General features: G+C 43.4%; 1 long non-coding RNA gene across 2 annotated transcripts in view; it reads right to left on the bottom strand.

The window, feature by feature from the left end:
- Positions 1-23,503, bottom strand: part of LOC137244145 (uncharacterized) — an 82,705-nt gene extending 59,202 nt beyond the window's left edge. For both annotated transcript variants that reach the window (XR_010950823.1, XR_010950822.1), the window contains exon 1: positions 23,388-23,503. This is a non-coding gene — a long non-coding RNA (uncharacterized lncRNA). The remainder of the gene's footprint in view (positions 1-23,387) is intronic.
- Between the last annotated feature and the right edge of the window lie 736 nt (positions 23,504-24,239).

Here is a 24,239-nt window from a genome sequence, read left to right on the forward strand (position 1 = left end):
ATTACAATCTATTGTTATAATAGGTAAAAAATTGTCAACTCGCCAACAATGTTCCCGCTTACTAGACCTATTGCAGCAGCACCCTGAAATGGTGCTAGGTTTTACAAAGTGCCCAAAGGAGGAGGTTAACAAATTTTGGGAAAACATTGCAAATAGTATTGCGCCACCAACAAAAGATGCAACTTCTTGGAAAAAAGTAATGGTTTTGTAATATATTCATGTATGCATATCGGCAACAGAGCTTCACAGATTTGGAAGAAAGCTTAAAAGAATTAAATTAAAATTAAATTACTAAAATATTTATTTAAATGTTTAAGGGTCTTATAATAATGACAATTATTACAAAAACTATAAAACATGATTACACCCTGAAACCTATATTTTTCGTAGAAATCCCTTTTTACGCTACGTTTCTCTTCGTTGCTCATATCTAAGTGTATCATTTGTGGACATAGCCGCGTTTGGAAAATTAATAAGGCATCTTTCAAAACTTTGGAAAATGTGGTCTGACACATCGGAGAGTCAAAATTTTTTCCAACTCCGTGCTGATAGCTACCTTCGGCAAAAAACAAAAAAAACGTAATACCGATGCTAAGCGTATTATAGGAGTCATTGAAGATGACCCACCCAACGGTGTACTTCCTTGTTTAGGTGGAAAGTTTTTATAAAACACAATTTTTGAAAACCTTTATAAGTTCACTAAAACACGGAAACTTTCACATACATAGCCTCTTCTAATTTCAAGACTTCTCGCAGTTTTTAAATCACGCCTTTCTTGCTCATTTTCTTCTAAAAAAGCTGCAAATGATATGGAATCCATTTTAAATGATATAATGCAATTTTAAACTAAAATTTAAGTTGAAATTTTTTATTTACAATCGCTCAGCTGACTTCGAATAAATTTGTCATTTTATGTTGGCAGCACTTTTCGGTTTCACATGAGTTCAGTTATAGCAAATTCTTCGTATTCGTAGCGGAGGGTTGTATTCGTAGATTTTCTACGATGGATTCAAGAATAGGGCTAAATAGCTCATTATGGATGACCGCGTAGCTTCAGTTTTCAGACTAGTTCGACTGTGCACTATATTAGAGTAGTAGCACACACGGTCATGAGTTCGACTGTATTAAGAAAGCTTTTGCTTCACCACTTTGAGTGTTCTTGCGAAGGACAAGTAAATATATGTGCCTGCGTATTCACATTTGTAAAAGGAGCTGTAACGTGTAGGTGATATTTAGGCTTGGTTGATAGGCTATAATCAATGCGGTTCACTCGAAGGGACTAGTTTTGGATAGGGCCGCCAACTTTAGGAAATGTCAAACCGGTAGACATGGGTGTTGAAGGATGAAGTGTGAAAATAAAAATTAACATTTCAGACGCTATTGTATAGTTTCGCAAATAAACAACAGATGTTTAATTTAAGCCCAAGTGATTTTTCAAACCCTTCCCATACGTACATATGTCCTCAACTTAAGTATGTGGTAAGGATCATTTCAAAGGAGTGTTTATGCCCCTAGAACCTAGTAAAGTATTTTGCTTCACTGATTTCGCTTATTCTTTCAGCCAATCTCAATATAAAATTTTAAAAAAATCAGCACCTTTTTGGGTATTTTGCTTTTTTAACAACTTGAGGACAATTTGAAAACATGTTATGTTTGGGTTATTTTATTTGAATTCATTGTTCATTATTAATTTTTTGAAAAAAAAATATGCAAAGTGAGCATATAAATTTATTATATATCTTTTCTTTTAATAACTTGGTGAATTGGTTGATGCAAAGTCCGTGTTAAGCTGACATCGAAAGCGCCTGTTTTTTAAAGTAACTTTTGAACAGTTAGACAAGTTAAATTTCACAATTAGTTTCTTATAACTGGCAGTGATGCGCATCCGTTGATACCACTTTCGATCATATCCGACCAATTTTCGACATGAACAGTAAATGACCTAAGCAGTCTTAAATGAGTAGAAAAATATGACTTATTAATTTAAAAAAAGCTAACTGGGAAAGCACACAACCTTCACAAATCAATATTTTCCTGCTCTCCCCATTCCGACTTATGTCCGGCAAGGCGAGCATGCGTTCTGCGAGGTCATCGCTTCAGCTTCTGCACGCTTTATTCCGGCCGGTAGAATACCTGAAATCATACCGCATTTCTCGGCTGAAGCTGCAAACTTAGCAATAGAACGTGACCTGGGAAGACAACTCGATCCTAGAGACCCCCATATAAGGAGTCACAACCTGGAAATGAACACAAACGTGCCAAATGGGAGGAAAATCTAAAACACTGCAACCTCTCCGCGGGTGTCGGTAAATTGTGGTCAACCGTCAAATCCTTGTCCAATCCAACAAAACACAATGATAAAGTATCCATAGCCTTCGGCCATAAAACTTTAGCGGATTCAAATAAATGTACGAGCGCCTTTTGTCGACAATTTATAATGCATTCTTCAGTAGACAAGGCCAGATGTCGGGCAAACAGACGGGCACATAAATATGAACACGACGTGCCTCCTATTACCGTCACCCCCACAGAGGTTGAAGAAACCATCCACAAGGCCAAGCCCACTAAATAAATAGGCCCAGACGGAATAGTCATACCAATGCTAAAAAGCCTTGGCGCTGGGAGAATAATCCATCTCATGCGCATTTTCAACCTGTCGCTGAAGTCCTTTGTCGTTCCCGAACAATGGAAAATGGAAAGGATAATTTCAATACAAAACCTTGGTAAATCAGCTAACGAAGAGGACCGACCGACATCATTCCTTTCGCCAGTAGCGAAGATATTGGAAACCGTCTTGCGCCCTCATTTCACGACGAATCTTCGCCTAGCCACCCACCAACATGGCTTCCGCAAAATGTATAGCACCATCACCGCGCTAAACGCCATAAACACTCATCTAAATTACGGACTATGTTACGAAAAATTTCATCATAGGACGGTGCCAGGGCACTTGACCTGTCAAAAGCTTTTGACACAGTCAATCACGGAACGCTACTCAAAGGCATAAATGGAATGCAAATAATTTGAATAGTCGGCAAGCGTTGGTTCAATTTAGAAATGAAATCTCCAAACCGAAAATTAAACAAGGGATACCACAGGGTGGTGTCTTATCCCACTTATGTTTAATTTCTACATATCAAAGCTCACTTCCCCACCAGAAGGAGTTTCTACGGGACCTGGCCCTTAAATAGATGAATTAGGTTCTAAAATAGCTATCTCCCCGATCTTTCAAGTTTCTTCACCTCGCGCAACCTGGCATTATCACCGCAAAAATCCCCGGCCACCCTCTTTACGACGTGGAAGGAACAAATGACGGCAAATATTGGACGTTCGCGTCGATAGTGTCACGCTACCGACTGTAAGTCACCCAAAGATATAAGGCGTACGTGCGATAATACTCTGACCTTCAAGGTACAAAGCCACAACTAAATCCTCAAGTCGCTTGTCGGCAGCACCTGGAGAATATATAAAGAAACTTTGCAAACCTCGTAAAAAGCAATTGGCCGGCCGTTCAAGCGTTACGCGTCACCAGTTTGGTCGTCTAGTCTTAGAAACACATACTGGCAAAGACTGCCGCCCTGTTCAAATGCTGCAATCAGAACTGCCACGGGATGTCTCCTTATGACCCCCGGACTCCACCTACATAGTGAGGCCAAAGAGCTCAACACTAAAGAGTAAAACGAAATGCTGAGCAGGCAGTTTTTGCTGAACAAACCAGGACATCCTAGCAAATACCTGCTTGATCTAGCCCCACCGCCACTAGCACTATTACGAGATCCGGCACTTGCCAACACAGCCGTTTGATCCAGACAAGCCTGGACTAGCCCGGTGAACCATATTTTCAATACACAATACTTTACTCTTGCAGAAGAAGAAAGCACAAGAACAAGTCGATAAAAAATGGTGAGTGTCGATTATCGTGAATCTTCTCCACTATCCGGCGCATCGTGAAGATCTGGTCTTTAGTAGATTTACCAGGTCAAAAGCGCACTGATAAGGTCGAGTTAGTTCGTTGACTTTAGTCTTCGCACAGTAGGTAGGTAGGTTGAACTGGCCGGTCCATGAGGACCTACGGACTGATTGAGTCCGTAGTGTTACCAGAAGTTTGTTTTAACGGTAGAATACCTGAAATCATACCGCATTTCTCGGCTGAAGCTGCAAACTTAGCAATAGAACGTGACCTGGGAAGACAACTCGATCCTAGAGACCCCCATATAAGGAGTCACAACCTGGAAATGAACACAAACGTGCCAAATGGGAGGAAAATCTAAAACACTGCAACCTCTCCGCGGGTGTCGGTAAATTGTGGTCAACCGTCAAATCCTTGTCCAATCCAACAAAACACAATGATAAAGTATCCATAGCCTTCGGCCATAAAACTTTAGCGGATTCAAATAAATGTACGAGCGCCTTTTGTCGACAATTTATAATGCATTCTTCAGTAGACAAGGCCAGATGTCGGGCAAACAGACGGGCACATAAATATGAACACGACGTGCCTCCTATTACCGTCACCCCCACAGAGGTTGAAGAAACCATCCACAAGGCCAAGCCCACTAAATAAATAGGCCCAGACGGAATAGTCATACCAATGCTAAAAAGCCTTGGCGCTGGGAGAATAATCCATCTCATGCGCATTTTCAACCTGTCGCTGAAGTCCTTTGTCGTTCCAGAACAATGGAAAATGGAAAGGATAATTTCAATACAAAACCTTGGTAAATCAGCTAACGAAGAGGACCGACCGACATCATTCCTTTCGCCAGTAGCGAAGATATTGGAAACCGTCTTGCGCCCTCATTTCACGACGAATCTTCGCCTAGCCACCCACCAACATGGCTTCCGCAAAATGTATAGCACCATCACCGCGCTAAACGCCATAAACACTCATCTAAATTACGGACTATGTTACGAAAAATTTCATCATAGGACGGTGCCAGGGCACTTGACCTGTCAAAAGCTTTTGACACAGTCAATCACGGAACGCTACTCAAAGGCATAAATGGAATGCAAATAATTTGAATAGTCGGCAAGCGTTGGTTCAATTTAGAAATGAAATCTCCAAACCGAAAATTAAACAAGGGATACCACAGGGTGGTGTCTTATCCCACTTATGTTTAATTTCTACATATCAAAGCTCACTTCCCCACCAGAAGGAGTTTCTACGGGACCTGGCCCTTAAATAGATGAATTAGGTTCTAAAATAGCTATCTCCCCGATCTTTCAAGTTTCTTCACCTCGCGCAACCTGGCATTATCACCGCAAAAATCCCCGGCCACCCTCTTTACGACGTGGAAGGAACAAATGACGGCAAATATTGGACGTTCGCGTCGATAGTGTCACGCTACCGACTGTAAGTCACCCAAATATATAAGGCGTACGTGCGATAATACTCTGACCTTCAAGGTACAAAGCCACAACTAAATCCTCAAGTCGCTTGTCGGCAGCACCTGGAGAATATATAAAGAAACTTTGCAAACCTCGTAAAAAGCAATTGGCCGGCCGTTCAAGCGTTACGCGTCACCAGTTTGGTCGTCTAGTCTTAGAAACACATACTGGCAAAGACTGCCGCCCTGTTCAAATGCTGCAATCAGAACTGCCACGGGATGTCTCCTTATGACCCCCGGACTCCACCTACATAGTGAGGCCAAAGAGCTCAACACTAAAGAGTAAAACGAAATGCTGAGCAGGCAGTTTTTGCTGAACAAACCAGGACATCCTAGCAAATACCTGCTTGATCTAGCCCCACCGCCACTAGCACTATTACGAGATCCGGCACTTGCCAACACAGCCGTTTGATCCAGACAAGCCTGGACTAGCCCGGTGAACCATATTTTCAATACACAATACTTTACTCTTGCAGAAGAAGAAAGCACAAGAACAAGTCGATAAAAAATGGTGAGTGTCGATTATCGTGAATCTTCTCCACTATCCGGCGCATCGTGAAGATCTGGTCTTTAGTAGATTTACCAGGTCAAAAGCGCACTGATAAGGTCGAGTTAGTTCGTTGACTTTAGTCTTCGCACAGTAGGTAGGTAGGTTGAACTGGCCGGTCCATGAGGACCTACGGACTGATTGAGTCCGTAGTGTTACCAGAAGTTTGTTTTAACGGTAGAATACCTGAAATCATACCGCATTTCTCGGCTGAAGCTGCAAACTTAGCAATAGAACGTGACCTGGGAAGACAACTCGATCCTAGAGACCCCCATATAAGGAGTCACAACCTGGAAATGAACACAAACGTGCCAAATGGGAGGAAAATCTAAAACACTGCAACCTCTCCGCGGGTGTCGGTAAATTGTGGTCAACCGTCAAATCCTTGTCCAATCCAACAAAACACAATGATAAAGTATCCATAGCCTTCGGCCATAAAACTTTAGCGGATTCAAATAAATGTACGAGCGCCTTTTGTCGACAATTTATAATGCATTCTTCAGTAGACAAGGCCAGATGTCGGGCAAACAGACGGGCACATAAATATGAACACGACGTGCCTCCTATTACCGTCACCCCCACAGAGGTTGAAGAAACCATCCACAAGGCCAAGCCCACTAAATAAATAGGCCCAGACGGAATAGTCATACCAATGCTAAAAAGCCTTGGCGCTGGGAGAATAATCCATCTCATGCGCATTTTCAACCTGTCGCTGAAGTCCTTTGTCGTTCCCGAACAATGGAAAATGGAAAGGATAATTTCAATACAAAACCTTGGTAAATCAGCTAACGAAGAGGACCGACCGACATCATTCCTTTCGCCAGTAGCGAAGATATTGGAAACCGTCTTGCGCCCTCATTTCACGACGAATCTTCGCCTAGCCACCCACCAACATGGCTTCCGCAAAATGTATAGCACCATCACCGCGCTAAACGCCATAAACACTCATCTAAATTACGGACTATGTTACGAAAAATTTCATCATAGGACGGTGCCAGGGCACTTGACCTGTCAAAAGCTTTTGACACAGTCAATCACGGAACGCTACTCAAAGGCATAAATGGAATGCAAATAATTTGAATAGTCGGCAAGCGTTGGTTCAATTTAGAAATGAAATCTCCAAACCGAAAATTAAACAAGGGATACCACAGGGTGGTGTCTTATCCCACTTATGTTTAATTTCTACATATCAAAGCTCACTTCCCCACCAGAAGGAGTTTCTACGGGACCTGGCCCTTAAATAGATGAATTAGGTTCTAAAATAGCTATCTCCCCGATCTTTCAAGCTTCTTCACCTCGCGCAACCTGGCATTATCACCGCAAAAATCCCCGGCCACCCTCTTTACGACGTGGAAGGAACAAATGACGGCAAATATTGGACGTTCGCGTCGATAGTGTCACGCTACCGACTGTAAGTCACCCAAAGATATAAGGCGTACGTGCGATAATACTCTGACCTTCAAGGTACAAAGCCACAACTAAATCCTCAAGTCGCTTGTCGGCAGCACCTGGAGAATATATAAAGAAACTTTGCAAACCTCGTAAAAAGCAATTGGCCGGCCGTTCAAGCGTTACGCGTCACCAGTTTGGTCGTCTAGTCTTAGAAACACATACTGGCAAAGACTGCCGCCCTGTTCAAATGCTGCAATCAGAACTGCCACGGGATGTCTCCTTATGACCCCCGGACTCCACCTACATAGTGAGGCCAAAGAGCTCAACACTAAAGAGTAAAACGAAATGCTGAGCAGGCAGTTTTTGCTGAACAAACCAGGACATCCTAGCAAATACCTGCTTGATCTAGCCCCACCGCCACTAGCACTATTACGAGATCCGGCACTTGCCAACACAGCCGTTTGATCCAGACAAGCCTGGACTAGCCCGGTGAACCATATTTTCAATACACAATACTTTACTCTTGCAGAAGAAGAAAGCACAAGAACAAGTCGATAAAAAATGGTGAGTGTCGATTATCGTGAATCTTCTCCACTATCCGGCGCATCGTGAAGATCTGGTCTTTAGTAGATTTACCAGGTCAAAAGCGCACTGATAAGGTCGAGTTAGTTCGTTGACTTTAGTCTTCGCACAGTAGGTAGGTAGGTTGAACTGGCCGGTCCATGAGGACCTACGGACTGATTGAGTCCGTAGTGTTACCAGAAGTTTGTTTTAACGGCCAAACTGAAAAACCCTATCAAAAACCAGGACCTATGTTATAAAATAACTCCGTCCTCTAGGCAAATACTAGAAGCTTCCTAGGACTTAAGCCACTTGCTGCTTCTAGATCTGACAGCTGTATCACTCCTAATAGCTGGAGTCTTAGCCTGGCAAGTGCAGGGCACGAGCACAGAACGTGCTCGATCGTTTCCTCCTCCAACCCGCACTTCCTATATCTGCTATCACTGACCAAGCCTAGTTTAGAGGCATGTGACGCCAGAAGGCAGTGTCCAGTCAGAATACGCGTCATGAGTCTACAGTCCTCTCTTTTTAATGATAGGAGCAACTGTGTTAGTCTAAGGTTGTAAGACCTACACATAAATTTCGACGCTTTACGCTAAATATTTCCGCTTGGAAAACGATACAGTAATCCTGCAGCCTGTAGGATCTGCTTATTTCCGGGTTAGCGCAGTATACCGCAGACCCTACTCCTTCCACTACTTTGGAACCATCGGTTTACAGATGTATCGCCTCGTCCGACATTTGCGCACCCTTGCGCCAACCGTCCACCTGTATTGTGGCCTTAAGATCTCCCTCGAAGCGCAGATAGGGAATCAGGTAGACTGTTCGTCTTTGATTGATGACGCTATACTACTATGGCCATATGGTCGACGCTCAAGCTGCCCCGAAGCACCGAGCCTGGTTGCGGTCGTTAATGCTTTGTTCTTTGCTACCAGGTCTACAGGTGGATACAATGCAGCCGTCGGGGTTGTTTTCAGGGCTCCCGTAATGCAAAGCATCGATAGTCTGCATACCCCCTCTAATTTTTTGAGGTATGTTGGTTTTTGTGTGGCTTTCCACCAAACAAGAACTCCATAGTATGGAATAGGGCTTACAATCGCTGTAAAAACCCAATGAGAAAGAGAGGGCGATAGGCCCCACGTACACCCCAGCATTCTTTTACATGCATAGAGTGCCGTTGAGGCCTTCTTGACCGTCTCCTCCACGTTGAGCTTCCATGACGGCTTACTGTCTAGGATGATTCCTAGATATTTTGTGCAAGGTTTCTCCTGTAAGGTCACCCCTCATAACTTAGGCCTGGTCCAATTTGGGACATTGTACCTCTTTGTAAAGAAGACCATATCCGTCTTCTCCGCATTGACTTTCAACCCGAGATTAGATGCCCAGGTATGAATGTCCCGAAACGCCCCATCCATCAAAGAACTAATCGTTGGAAGGCACTTTCGACTTATGACAATTGCAACGTCATCTGCGTAAGCCGTAAGTTTTACGGGTCCCTCATCGAATTACCTGAGCAGTTGGTTGATGACCAGCGGCCCCACCAGAGGTGATAGCACCCCTCGCTGAGGTGTGCCCCTGTCCACTGATTTCGTGGCCTCGTACAATCCCCATTGTGATGTAATCTTTCTGCAATTTAACATGCAGCCGATCCATCTGATTAAGGCAGGATGTACTTTAATGTAATTAAGACCATCCATAATCGCCCATTTTGCAACATTATTGAAAGCCCCGGCAATGTCCAAGAAGACTCGTAGAGCATACTCCTTATATTCCAGGGATTTCTCTATGCTTATTACCACCCTATGCAATGCGGTGTCTACCGACTTGCCTTTGGTGTACGCATGCTGTGTTGTGGAGAGCAGCTTTTCATCCACGTTGGACTTTATGTACACATCTATCAGCCTCTCAAAGGTTTTGAGCAGAAATTATGTTAAGCTAATGGGTCTATAGTCTTTGGAATACATGTCACCGATCTTGTTGTTGTTGTAGCAATGCTCGCCCCACCTAATAGTCGCGACCGATCACAAATTGTCATCAATATCCTCTAACGGGAGTCCAAGGAAACTTGCCGTTTCAACAGGGGTGGACCATAAGGAAAGGGGTGTTAGAGGCGTTGGTTCCACATTACAATTAAAGAGATGGTTGGTGTCATGTGGGGACACATTGCAAGCAGGGCATACATTTTGTATGTCGGGGTTGATTCTGGATAGGTAATTGTTTAACCTGTTACAGTATCCAGAACGAAGTTGAGCAAGAGTGACACGCGTTTCCCTGGGGAGTATGCGTTCCTCTTCTGCGAGTTCTGGATATTTTTCTTCAAGTACTGGATTCACCGGGCAATTCCCGACATAAAGGTCCGACGCCTGTCTATGGAGTTCACCAAGGACCTGCTTGTGTTTTTCCGCTTCATACGGCTGGGTTCTCAGGTGCCGTATTTCCTCAAAATGCTTACGGAGATGACTCCTTAGGCCCCTAGGCGGTGCTGGCTCGTCAATCAGATGTCTGTTGGGATGCCCAGGTTTCTGGGTATTCAACAGAAACTGTTTGGTCAGCATCTCATTTCTCTCCCTGATGGGGAGTATTCTCGCCTCATTATGCAGATGGTGTTCTGGGGACATAAGAAGACAGCCCGTGGCGATTCTGAGAGCAGTATTTTGTCAGGCCTGTAGTTTCTTCCAGTGGGTGGTTTTTAGGCTTGGCGACCATATGGGTGACGCGTAGCACGTAATCGGCTGGCTAATTGCTTTGTATGTGGTCAAGAGCGTTTCTTTATCTTTTCCCCAGGTACTGCCAGCAAGGGATTTGAGGATTTTATTACGGCTCTGAATTCTTGGAACAATTGCGGTTGCGTGCGCACCAAAATGTAGATCCTGATCAAACGTCACACCTAAGATTTTGGGGTGTAGGACAGTCGGTAGCGTAGTGCCATCGACGTGGATGTTCAATATGGTCGACATTTGGGGCGTCCATGTTGTAAATAAGGTCGCGGAAGATTTAGTCGGTGACAATGCCAGGTTTCGCGAGGCGAAAAAACTGGAGAGATCAGGGAGATAGCCGTTTATTTTATTGCATAGCTCATCGATCTTTGGGCCTGGGCCTGTGGCCATTATTGTGCAGTCATCGGCGTAGGAAACGATTGTGACTCCTTCCGGTGGTGAAGGTAGCTTAGATATGTAGAAATTAAACAAAAGCGGGGATAGGACACCACCCTGTGGCACCCCTTGTTTAATTCTCCTTTGTTTTGATGTTTCGTTTCTGAATTGCACCGATGCCTGCCGACCACCCAGATAATTTGCGGTCCACTTTTTAAGACATGGGGGAAGGGTGGACCCTTCCAGGTCTTGCAGTAACGAGCCATGGTTGACCGTATCAAAAGCTTTTGATAGGTCTAACGCTACGAGTACTGTTCTATGGTGGGGATATTGATTCAAACCGCAATTTATCTGGGTGCTAATGACATTTAGCGCGGAGGTAGTGCTATGGAGTTTTCTGAAGTCATGCTGATGAGGGGCTAGCTGCAAATGTGCTTGGAAATAAGGGAGCAAAATGGCTTCAAGCGTCTTTGCCACTGGCGATAGGAGAGATATCGGACGATATGACTCACCTACGTTAGCTGGTTTCCCAGGCTTTAGTAGCGGGACCACCTTGGCCATTTTCCATTTCTCGGGTATGACAAAGGTGGAAAGAGACAGGTTGAAGACATGCGCTAAATATTTGAAACCCTCTTTCCCTAGGTTTTTAAGCATCGGCATGGCTATGCCGTCTGGGCCCACTGCTTTGGATGGTTTAGCGCGACCAATGGCGTCCTCAACCTCTCTAGCGGTGATGGTAATTGGTGACGCGCTGAGTTTGTGTTTATGTGCGTGTCTATTGGCTCTCCGTCTATCTTTGTCGACCGTAGGATGCATTATATATTGTCGGCAGAAAGCGCTCGCGCATTTTTTCGCATCCGACAGCACCTTATCGCCAAAGGCGATGGAAACTTTGTCTTTGTGCTTAGTCGGATTCGATAGGGACTTTACGGTGGACCAAAGTTTACCTACACCGGTAGAGAGGTTACAACCTCTTAGGTGCTCTTCCCATTTCGCCCGCTTGTGTTCGTCCACAAGCAATCTGATGCGTTGGTTTATATCCCTTATTTGGGGGTCGCTGGATCAAGCTGTCTTATAAGGTCACGTTCCCTCGCTAAGCTCGCGGCCTCCGCCGGGAAGTGGGGCCGGATTTCGGGAATTCTCCCGGCGGGAATGAAATGTGCCGAGGCGGATTCAATGACCTTACGGAAGGCACGCTCCCCTTGGCGGGCATCAGTCGGGATAGGGAGGGCAGCAAAGCTGCTGTCTGTTGCAGATTTATATTCTTCCCACTTTCCTTTTTTGAAGTTTATGAAAGTGCGTTTTTCGGTGACGATGAAGTCGGCGGTACGCTCGAACGAAATAAGTATGGGCAGGTGGTCGGATGCCAATGTTACCATCGGCTGCCAGTTGACGCAGTTTACGAGTTCTGCGCTCACGATTGAGATATCTGGCGAGCTATGACAGCTTCCTACCATACGTGTGGGGGCGTCTCCGTTTATTGTGCAGAACGTCGTTTCGTCTATTTGATTCGCCAACATCTCACCCCTACTGTCCGCCCGCAAGTTTGAATGCCATAGGTCGTGATGGGCATTGAAATCGCCTAAGATAATGCGATTGTTGCCAGTGAGTAAGGCCTCGATATTAGGGCGGTATCCACTGGGGCAACAGTTGACAGGAGGGATGTAGATGTTGATGATTTCTAGATTTGCATCGCCTGACCGGACAGATAGGCCTTGACGTTCCAAGACATTGTCACTGCGGTCGATGCCAGGATCAAATATATGATATTGCACAGAGTGGTGTATAATAAACGCGAGGCCGCCTCCATTTCCGCTCTCGCGGTCTTTCCTGTGGACATTATAACCAGAGCAGGTCTGCAATGCAGATCTTGCTGTGAGTTTAGTCTCTTGAATCGCAGCAATGCGGATGTTGTGCCGCTTCATGAAATCGACTATCTCCGTAATCTTCCCAGTTAGTCCATTACAGTTGAACTGCAGAATTCTGAAGTGCATGAGGGGTGACGCCGCCACTCTAGGGGTAAGTGAGGGGTGACTACGCCTAGGTTGTGGAAGGCCAGGACGCAATTGCTGTTGTGGCCTTGGGACTGGGCGCCCTTGGGCAAGCATTGGGGTACCCGGATGATTTGGGTTTGCGACCTGGCAACATGGCGCGATGAAACCCGTCGGGGGGTTGCCGTCGCGGAGACCAGAACATCTAGGAAAGTGGCACCACCCAAGGCAGGAGCTGCATTGAGCGGATGTCGCAAACCTATATATTCTGTGCTGGCAGACGGTGCAAACGGAGGCAGGGACTAAGAGTCTGTTTCCCTGACCTGCACGATTGCTGCCAGAAAAGAGGGGGGGGAGAAGAAGACGGGGGCAGGGGCTGATGCTCAGCATTGCAACCAGCTCTACTACGAAGGTAGTAGTTATGAGTGGTATCAGCTGTTTGAGTTGTTGGCGCCGTGGGGCGCGAGCAGCAGCGGGTACTTGTTGTGCCTTGCTGAGCAGCGAAGCTGCTGGAAGGTAGTGGGGATACGCTTAGGCGTAGACTACGGGACGCCCTTGGGCGTGAGCAGCAAGGAGCCACAAAAGATTTATAAAAGTTACGTGGACGTCGGGTTTTGGGATCAAGCCCAGAACAACCTGTCCGATGCAACCATCCCTTGCACGAGACACACTGAACAGAGTATGACCGTCCTAAAAAGATTCTTTTCTGGCAAATGCAACAAAACCATTTCTCATGACCGGGGTCAGGAGACGGATCCGGATTGGGTTCGATACCTTCCCGGAGTAAGAGAATATGTAGCAGTCCTGCTGCAAGGAGCTGCTGGGAGGATGACAATTTGTGGGAGGGACGAAACAAATTAAATGGGGTCACACTGAAATGACAGTCCTTGGTCGGGAAAAATCCCGAGTCGCTCCAGTACATAGAACCGACTGCTTTGGGAAGCGGTGACCGATCTTCCCCGCCTTTGGTAGAAAAGCTACACGAGCAGTTCTCCAAGAGTGCGGTACATGATTCAGTCGTATGCACCCATGGAATATTATTTTAAGCCATTCCACGACCGCCCTACTTGAGACTTGTAGCATGGCCGGGAATATATCATCTGGGCCCGGCGATTTAAACTTAGAAAACGTCTTCACTGCCCACTAGATCTTGGTATCGGTCACCAAGCCCGGCACTACTAGCTCCGTGATCGAAGTGTGAGTGATGTCTGCTGGCTCCTCTAAACCGTCTCCCGATGGGAAATGTGTATCGAGAAGCACCTCAAGGGATTCCTCACTATTACGTGACCATTCCCCGTTCTCTTTCTTTATTAGTCCCTGGACTATGTTTCCCTTTGCTAGGACTTTTTTCAACCGTGCTGTTTCGCTGGAGCACTCTATGTCCGTACAGAAACTTTTCCATGAGTTTCTCTTCGCCCTGGTAATTTCACGCTTGTAGATCCCTGTACTCGTCCCGACACGCTTCGCTTTCCGCGGTCGTTGCGAGCTTAAACATTTCTTTTACCTGTCTTCTTAGAAGACTCAGCTCATTGCTCCACCATGGCGGCTTTGCTTTTCCTCTGAATCTTTTTAGAGGGCAAGCTTTGTTATACGCAGTCATAAGCGTCCTTGTTAGGAATTCATTCGACTCCTCCAGTTCCTCTACATTAGCAACCTCTTTGGGTTGTCCCAGTTTTTTTCTACATGTTTCTGGAATTTAGTCCAGTTCGTTGACCTAGGGTTTCTAAAGGTTCCTCCCTTCTCTACCCTCTTTAGGGGGATGTTGAAGCTGATATACGCATGGTCGGAGAAGGATGGTTTATCAAGAACCATCCAATCATACCTTGATATATCACGCTCGGAGCTCAATGTAATATCCAGAACATTGCTGGATGTTGGACCAATGTATGTAGGGACATTTCCCCTGTTGGCTATCTGCAAATTGGTTTGCAGGATGTAACAAAACAGAGTCTTCGCACAGTACGCCAGATAGAATTTTATTCGCCTTATTGAACATCTGATTCCGTGGTATTAGCGCGGTGGTGTTGCACAATGTCATTTGGCAGAGCCTTATTAACTTTGAAGGGAACCTAAATTCAGGCATTGCAGCATGCAAGCAACTTCTTTTACCGCTGTCGAAGGCTGCTTTGAAGTCGACAAAAAATGGTGAGTGTCGATTATCGTGAGTCTTCTCCAGTAGCCGGCACATCGTGAAGATCTGATCGAGGTGTAAAGCGCACTGATAAGGTCGAGTAAGTTCGTTGACTTTTGGCTTCAGTCTTCGCACAGTACGCCAGATAGAATTTTATTCGCCTTATTGGACAGGCTGATTCCGCGATAATTAGCACGGTCTGCGTTATCGCATTTCTTGTGGATTGGGTAGAGAACACTTAAATTTCAATTTGGAGGCATACGCTCGTCCGATCTTGTTTAGCGTGGGAGTTGTTGCATGCTTTTTACCAACTGTTCGCTTCCGTCCTTTAACAGATCCACGGGAAGTCCGTCGCTAAACGGAATTTTGTTATTCTTTAACCGGGATATTGCCAATATCACTTTAACGTAGTCGGGTGCCGGAGCGCCATCGACAATAAAGGCATCGGGTTCGTCTTCTCCCTCGCTAGGTAGCAATGAGGAGAAGTGATCCCTCAACAGATTAAACACACTGTTTATGTCAGTTACCAGGTCGTCATTATCATTCCTGCAAGAGTCTTCCCCGTTATTGAAACCTTTCGTTATCCGCCGGTTCTTTTGGAAGGGATTTTGTATGGTAATGACAGGGTCAAAAATGTCACATTAATGTTATGGTCCCGGTTGGATACGGTAAAGGATGTCGCACAGAGGTAAAAGTAACGATTTTGCGTATGGAGCTAAAAAACTAAAATTTATTTATTTATTCATACCTGAAACCCGAAATCGATACTTCTATGCATACCTCAACGCCTCCAAATAATACCAGATACACAAAGTGAGACGAGTCGAAAGTTCGGGAAATCATCCACTAAAATCTTCGCGGAGTGTTTTTGTGGCTACATCAGTAACAAAAACTCGAAATAGTACGTTTTAAAATAACAAGTTCTTAAATGCTGTCAAAATTGGGAACGGTTCAGACAATCCCATAAAAATTGGAAGAAAAAATATTCTTCGAAAAAATTCAAGAAGGAATAATAAATGAAAACTGAACCCATTCGCGGGCAAAACCAATACCGTCAATTTTGTGTAAAAATACAGGGACTTGACGGGGTTTGCCGTCATGAACTGTTTTAGGAAATGTGGCAAACCTGTAGCTCCCGCAGCCAATTCGATGTTAATTTCGCAAAACATGTGCTCCTATATATTTTAATCGTTTGAAATCAGGCGCGCAACCAGGGGGAGCGGTTAAACCCAGCCTCCACCCTCTCTCCCCACCCCCAAAATTTGATCCCTGGTCATTATTTGAGTAAAAGGAATTTTAAAAATACGTACATGTATATTTTGTTATGTCGAGTTTTCTAATTGCCATAATTGCCAGTTGCTAGGCAAAAAACAGCAATAATGACATTGAAAAGAGTTTTGCATTTTGTTATCATAATAACCCTGCAAAAATTGTTGGATTACGTGTTCCATTTTCTTCATGTTGGAGTACTCTAACAATACTCCTTTGCAATGCGTTTGCGGACCACCATCAGCCGATCATTGCTCGTTTTTAACGACCGTGATCACAACACGATGACGATCGAACAGAGTTGCCAAAAGTAAAATATTGCATACAAATAACTGATAATAAAATTTTACTTTGGCAACTCTGATAAAATGCAACAGCGCACTGGTTTTATGTATACATACTATAGTATAGAGAAATATTAGTTTCTTTATTCACGCAAATGCTAAATAACATAAGAATATTCGTAGTATAAAATATAAAAGTTGTATTGCCCCTCTTAATTTACTTTCGTTTTAAATTAAATTCACTCCGATAATTCTTTCCGACAACACAATTCCTCTTTAGTACTTTGGCATATGATCCTCTGTGGGTGCTCCATGGAGTACTACAGTGAAAGTACTTTGAAATGTACTCTCACGTATGTACTCTATGGAATACTCACAAACAAAGCGAGAGTGGGATCACGTACTCCTCTCCTAGGACATCGCAATGTTAATTGGAGCACATTTTTTGTATGAATACAGATTAGATTTGGAGCAGTCCTATACTCCCAAAGGAGTATTCCTTACATTATTTATAGAGTACTCGCGTTTTTTGAAGGGAACACATAAATTTGGTAGTTTTTCTTAAAGCCGGTACACATTTGGCTTTTGCGTCGTTTTGGCGTTTGCGTTGCGCAAACAGCTGACCATGGTTCAATTATGTACAGGTTGGCTCATCTCATCAGCTGATTTTATTTATGTCATTGCATGGTCGAAGGGATTGTCAAAAGGAGATGGCAAACTCAAAATGAAACCAACACATTGGCAACATTTTACTTACACATACAAAAACTGCTAAGTTTTATGTTTCCATTCCATACCATTCGCACCAACACCAATACACAGATTTTGACAATTTGAACAGACATATTTTGTTGCTTTACAGATGAGCCAACCTGTATATAGTTGAACCATGCAGCTGACTTTCAACATACACGTCTGGATTACAACCCAGCAAACAAAGTAAACGTAATGTAAGTTTTTAATAAGTTTTCTCAAAAAACCAGTAAGCTTACAAAACCTTGATTTCTTGTTTATAAATCGTTTAGAAACAACCGTCAATCATTGAGATATCTACGAAGGCGAACCCGAAGAATACTTCCGACGGTCGGTTCATATACCGTTTAGGGTCATTTTCTGGAACAACTTCAATAACGATTTTTGAAGCATCGCACTTTGCTCGCAAAAGTTGAAAATATTTTGCCAAACAAATGCATAAATCTGAATGACGAACAAATACAGGAGTTCAAAATATGGAGGCAAATAATAAAAGAAGATTGGACAATATTCTGTAACTAAATAAATAAAAAAATGTTTATATTAATTAAGCGGGAGTTGCTCTTATTGCTTTAAATGTATGAAAACATTTAATTGAAGCAATTTTTAATTTATGCCTTGTCCGTCCTGATGTCACGTTGTTTAAAATTTTCCCAAATTATTAAATAAAAAACTGTTTAGTCTAAACACCCCCAAAATTTATTTCTGGGTGCGCCCCTGTTTGAAATATATGTTATACAGAAAACAAGTAACAGTTATTTTATGCAAATTTGAACATGCACTTTTTCATAAAATCCATGCGGTATATCACGTCAGTTTTTCATGCATTCAGGGAGTTGCGTCCTACCAGAACGGTTTAGTTTTTCGGTGGGAAAAAGGAAAATTTTTAATCGTAAGTAAAGTGAAAATTATATGAAGAAAAGGAAAAATTTACAAATCGAAATAAAATTATACCCTAGTTGAGTTATTGATCGAGTTTTTAAGCTTTTTAAGGAACTCGATTCTGACGCTGAAGCTGAAGTTGATCCCTTCAGCGATGACGGAGAGCATGACAATGATCCAGATTATGGGCCAAGTAAGGAACACGAAAGATCTCGAAGTTCAGATAAGGAGTCCGATAAGGAAAATAGGCCACAATGTAGCACACCGAGAGCTACAAGTACTGACGTTTGTGAAAATGAAATCGGGCAGGACGATGCTGATTTGTGTGTCCCCGATGACGCAGTTGTGAGTTGCAATGAGAGTTCAGATGATTACTCAGCAGAGGAGCCTAATCTTTTTGAGACAGTCCCTGAAGAAGAGTGCTTTGAAAATGTTAGAGATATATCTCAATTTAATTTTGATTCTAGAAACTGTGAAGTGAAAACTAATGTTGAAGAAAAATTTTGGAATTAATGGCAGGGTTCTATGACCATAGCGCCAGGTACAAAATCAAAATGGTCTTTCTAGATTGTCGTTTCATTTCACATGTTCCTCCGTTATTCACAATTGTCGTCTTTCAGTGAGTTTTACAGCTCCGGCTCGCTCAATTCTCAGGGAATGCTCTGGATCATTGAGAGACTTGAAAAGCAGATGTCGTGAAATTTTTGCAAACCTGAAATGTGATAGGCAGATGCCGCCGCTGTTTTTCATTGAACTCATACGGCGAAAGGCTAAGCAGCGACATCTATTTTTGAAAAAATAGGTTTATTAAAGACAGCGTTGCCAAACTAAAAAGAAGTAATTAAAAAATTATCTGGCTCACAAATTGAACCAGACTTCTATCTGGATTTATCTGGCTCATATCGTTGTTGTTGCATTTACATGCAAATTTATTTATCTGGCTCAGGATTTTGCCACCGGATGATGGAAAATAGCTCCCCAAGCAAAAATGTACCCATAAATTGACCAGTAAATGACTAAAATCTGTGTCGATGGAACACGTAAATCGTTAAGTAGCATTTGTACAGGGCGTCGGGCACTTTTGTGACCAGTCCATTCCGTCGTACCTATTTATTTGATTGTCCATACTGCTCCCACATATACGGTATTAGGTTATCGAAATTTAAACAAACTATAGTGCTGTACTGTTCTTACATCCACGTTAACTGGCAAATGGCCGTCATTTTTTAAGTTATATACCTGTAACTTTACGAGTATTTTTACGTTAATATGACCGCCTTTTGACTAGTATTACGACCGTCTTTTTACTTGGATTATATCTGAAATTGCTATATAAATAAAATATTTCTTTAATTCAAATCCATTAACATTTCTTTTATTCAACATTTTGCATTCTTTTATTCAACACAATGCATTCTACGGTCGACAAAAATAGACGGAGGGCAACATACACGCACGTAAATATAAATTCAGCGCGTCACCAATTACCATCACCGCCAAAGAGGTTGAGGATGCCATCGGTCATGCTAAACCATCCAAAGCAGTCGGCCCAGACGGCATAGCCATGCCGATGCTTAAAAGCCTAGGGAAAGAGGGTTTCAAATATTTAGCACATGTCTTCAACCTGTCTCTTTCCACCTTTGTCATACCAGAGAAATGGAAAATGGCCAAGGTGGTCCCGCTACTAAAGCCTGGGAAACCAGCTAACATAGGAGAGTCATATCGCCCGATATCTCTCCTATCGCCAGTAGCCAAGACGCTTGAAGCCATTTTGCTTCCCACATCAAAGCAAATTTGCACCTAGCCTGTCATCAGCATGGCTTTAGAAAACTCCATAGCACCACCACCGCGCTAAATGCCATTAGCACCCAGATAAATTGTGGTTTAAATCAGAAGCCCCACCATAGAGCAGTACTCGTAGCGCTAGACCTATCAAAAAAAGCTTTTGATACGGTCAACCATGGCACGTTACTGCAAGACTTGGAAGGGTCTACCCTTCCCCCATGTCTTGAAAGGTGGACCGCAAATTATCTGGGTGGTCGGCAGGCATCGGTGCAATTGAGAAACGAAATATCAAAGCCAAGAAGAATTAAACAAGGTGGGTGGTGTCCTATCCCCACTTTTGTTTAATTTTTACATATCAAAACTACCTTCGCCACCAGAAGGAGTTACTATCGTTTCTTACGCCGATGACTGCACAATAATGGCCACAGGCCCGGGCCCAAAGATCGATGAGCTTTGCAACAGAATAAACGGCTGCCTCCCTGATCTCTCCAGTTTTTTTGCCTCGCGAAACCTGGCATTACACCGACTAAATAATCCGCGACCCTATTTACAACTTGGACGTCCCAAATGTCGACCATTTTGAACATCCACGTCGATGGCTACCGACTGTCCTACACCCCAAAATCTTGGGTGTGACGTTTGATCAGGATCTACATTTTGTTGAGCACGCAGCCGCAAATGTTCCGAAAATCCAGAGCCGTAATAAAATCCTCAAATCCCTTGCTGGCAGTACTTGGGGAAAAGACAAAGAAACGCTCATTACCACATACAAAGCAATTGGCCAGCCGTTTGCGTGTTACGCGTCCCCTATATGGTCACCAAGCCTAAAAACTACGCACTGGAAGAAGCTACAGGCCTGCCAACATACTGCGCTCAGAACCGCCACGGGCTGTCTTCTTATGTCCCCAGAACACCATCTACATTACACTGAACGAGTCCACGGCGACGTTACTGATCAGTTTAACGCCTTAGAGATAGTTGGCAAAAGAAACGACATATACGATCAGAAGGCATCCGAAGACGACGCCTCAAAACTAACAATCAAAAGTAATAATTATCATTTCACCCACACACATTTTATAGTTTTTTCTTCCGGAGTTGGACACAATCTTTTCATAATATTACTTAACAATTTAACCCTTTCAATGGCTAAACCAAACTAGCAGTGAAATAATTTTTTTAGGGCAATATTCCCACCACTTAGGTCCTAAGAAGATATAAAAAAAATGGCATTTGATTTTTACCTGCTCGGGTTACTTTTTTGTGGGTGGTCCATTATAATGGACACAGCCAGTCAAGGGTTGTAGAGCAATGTACATCCAATGTTATAGAAAACGTTAATGCAAACCCATTTTCGCCCAATATTAGTGTATGGAGGATGATATAATAGAAAATAAGGTTATTGATTGCTGCGTAAATGCCCTTATGGACTTTTTATTGAAAACAAATATATAAATATAATAATATAGAAATATTAGTTGTAAACAAAACAGAAGGTTAGGTTAGGTTGAACTGGCCCGTCCATGAGGACCTCACATAGACTGAATAAGTCCGTATTGCTACTAGAAGTTTGTTTTAACGACCAAACTGAAAAACCCTATCAAAATCCAGGACCTATGTTATAAAATAACTCCGACCTCTTGGCAAATACTAGAAGCTTCCTAAGGTTTAAGCCACTTGCTGCTTCTAGATCTGACAGCTGTATCACTCCTAATAGCTGGAGTCTTAGCCTGGCAGGCGCAGGGCAAGAGCACAGATCGTGCTCGATCGTTTCCTCCTCCAGCCCGCACTTCCTACATCTGCTGTCACTGGCCAAGCCTAATTTAAAGGTATGTGACGCCAGAAGGCAGTGTCCAGTCAGAATACCCGTCATGAGCCTACAGTCCTCTCTTTTTAATGATAGAAGCAACTTTGTTAGTGTAAGGTTGTAATACCTACACATAATCTTCGACACTTTATAGCCCCGCGCTTGAACCTACGCCTTTCCTGCTTGGGCGATCATGTGCACCTCTCGCCTTGGCTTAATTTCGCCCAGTCTAATTGGGACGTCTACGAAGCAAGCTTCAAGGGATGCGCCCTTTTTAGCTAATTCATCCGCTTTTTCATTCCCATCTATTCCCATATGCCCTGGGACCAAATATAAATGTATGCTTCTCCCTGTCTCGATTCTCTCCAGGGACTGCTTACACTCTAACACGCATTTAGATGCTGTGGTATGCGAGATTATTGCCTTAATTGCTGCTTGAATGTCAATATAAAAGTTAACACGATTGCAGCTTGGGCTATTTTCTTTCAGGGTTTCTACTGCTTTGGTTACGGCTATTATTTCCGCTTGGAAAATGCTACAGTAATCCGTAAGCCTGTAGGATCTTTTTATTTCCGGATCAGAACAGTATACCGCAGACCCTACTCCTTCCGCTCCTTTGGAACCATCTGTGTACACATGTATCGCCTCGTCCGCCATTTGAGGACCCTTGCGCCAACCGTCCATCTCTATTGTGGCCTTAAGATCGCCCTCGAAGCGCAGATAGGGAATCAGGTAGCTTGTTCGTCGTGTGATTGATGACGCTATACTAATATGGCCGTATGGTCGGCGCTCAAGTTGCCCCGAGGCACCGAGCCTGGTTGCAGTTGTTAACGCTATGTTCTTTGCTACCAGGTCTACAGGTGGAATGTGCAGAATGGCATAGAGTGCAGCTGTCTAATTTTTTGAGGTAGGTTGCGTTTTGTGTGGCTTTCCACCAAACAAGAACTCCATGCTATAGGATAGGGCTTACAATCGCTGTAAAAACCCAATGAGAAAGAGAGGGCGATAAGCCCCACGTACACCCCAGCATTCTTTTACATGCATAAAGTGCCGTTGAAGCCTTTTTCACCCTCTCCTCCTTGTTGAGCTTCCATGACAGCTTACAGCCTAGGATGATTCCTAGATACCTTGTGCAAGGTTTCTCCTGTAGGGTCACTCCTCCTAACTTAGGCCTGATCCAATTTGGGACCTTGTACCTCTTCGTAAACAAGACCATATCCGTCTTATCCGCGTTGACTTTCAACCCGACATTTGATGCACAGGTATGAATATCCCGAAGCGCCCGATCCATCAGAGAGCTAATCGTTGGAAGGCACTTTCCTTTATGACACTTATTACTTTATAAATATGTATATAAATAAATTAAATAATGTAATTGAAACACATAGAAGTGGCAACAAAACTTACGAACAAATTTTAAAAAATCAATAAAAAAAGTACTGAATAACAACCGTTGATTGCTTTTGTCCATTATAATGGACAGGACATAAGCAGTCCTAGTTTACTTACCATACACTGTATTAGAATGATACCGGTACAAATGTGTTATTTATATAATATTTTACCAAAGAGATCAATTTATAAAGCACATAAAGAATTTTAACCTCTTTTTTTTTTGGGATAAAACGTTTAAAATCGCAACACACACAAAAAAACGCTTCAGCTCGCCAGAAAACCGCAAATAAAACTAGCAAAATTTCACTTTTTTTTTAATCAACGATTTTTACGTTGACAACATTCTATTTCAAGGCTTGCTATAAAGCAAATTCTAACAAGTAAGGAAGGTTAAGTTCGGGTGTAACCGAACATTACATACTCAGTTGAGAGCTATGGTGACAACATAAGGGAAAATAACCATGTAGGAAAATGAATCGAGGGAAACCCTGGAATGTGTTTGTATGACATGTGTATCAAATGAAAGGCATTAAAGAGTATTTTATGAGGGAGTGCGCCATAGTTCTATAGGTGGACGCCATTTAGGGATATAGCCATAAAGGTGGATCAGGGTTGACTCTAGAATGCGTTTGTACGATATGGGTATCAAATGAAAGGTATTAATGAGTATTTTAAAAGGGCGTGGACCTAAGTTCTATAGATGGACGCCTTTTCGAGATATCGCCGTAAAGATGGACCAGGGGTGACTCTAGAATGCGTTTGCACAATATGGGCATCAAACGAAAGGTGTTAATGAGTATTTTAAAAAGGAGTGGGCCCTAGTTCTATAGGTGGACGCCGTTTCGAGATATCGTCATAAAGGTGGACCAGGGGTGACTCTAGAATGCGTTTGTACGATATGGGTATCAAATGAAAGGTGTTAATGAGTATTTTAAAAGGGAGTAATCCTTAGTTCCATAGGTGGAC

Source organism: Eurosta solidaginis, chromosome 3 (assembly GCF_040869045.1).
Source record: "Eurosta solidaginis isolate ZX-2024a chromosome 3, ASM4086904v1, whole genome shotgun sequence".
Lineage (NCBI taxonomy): Eukaryota > Metazoa > Arthropoda > Insecta > Diptera > Tephritidae > Eurosta > Eurosta solidaginis.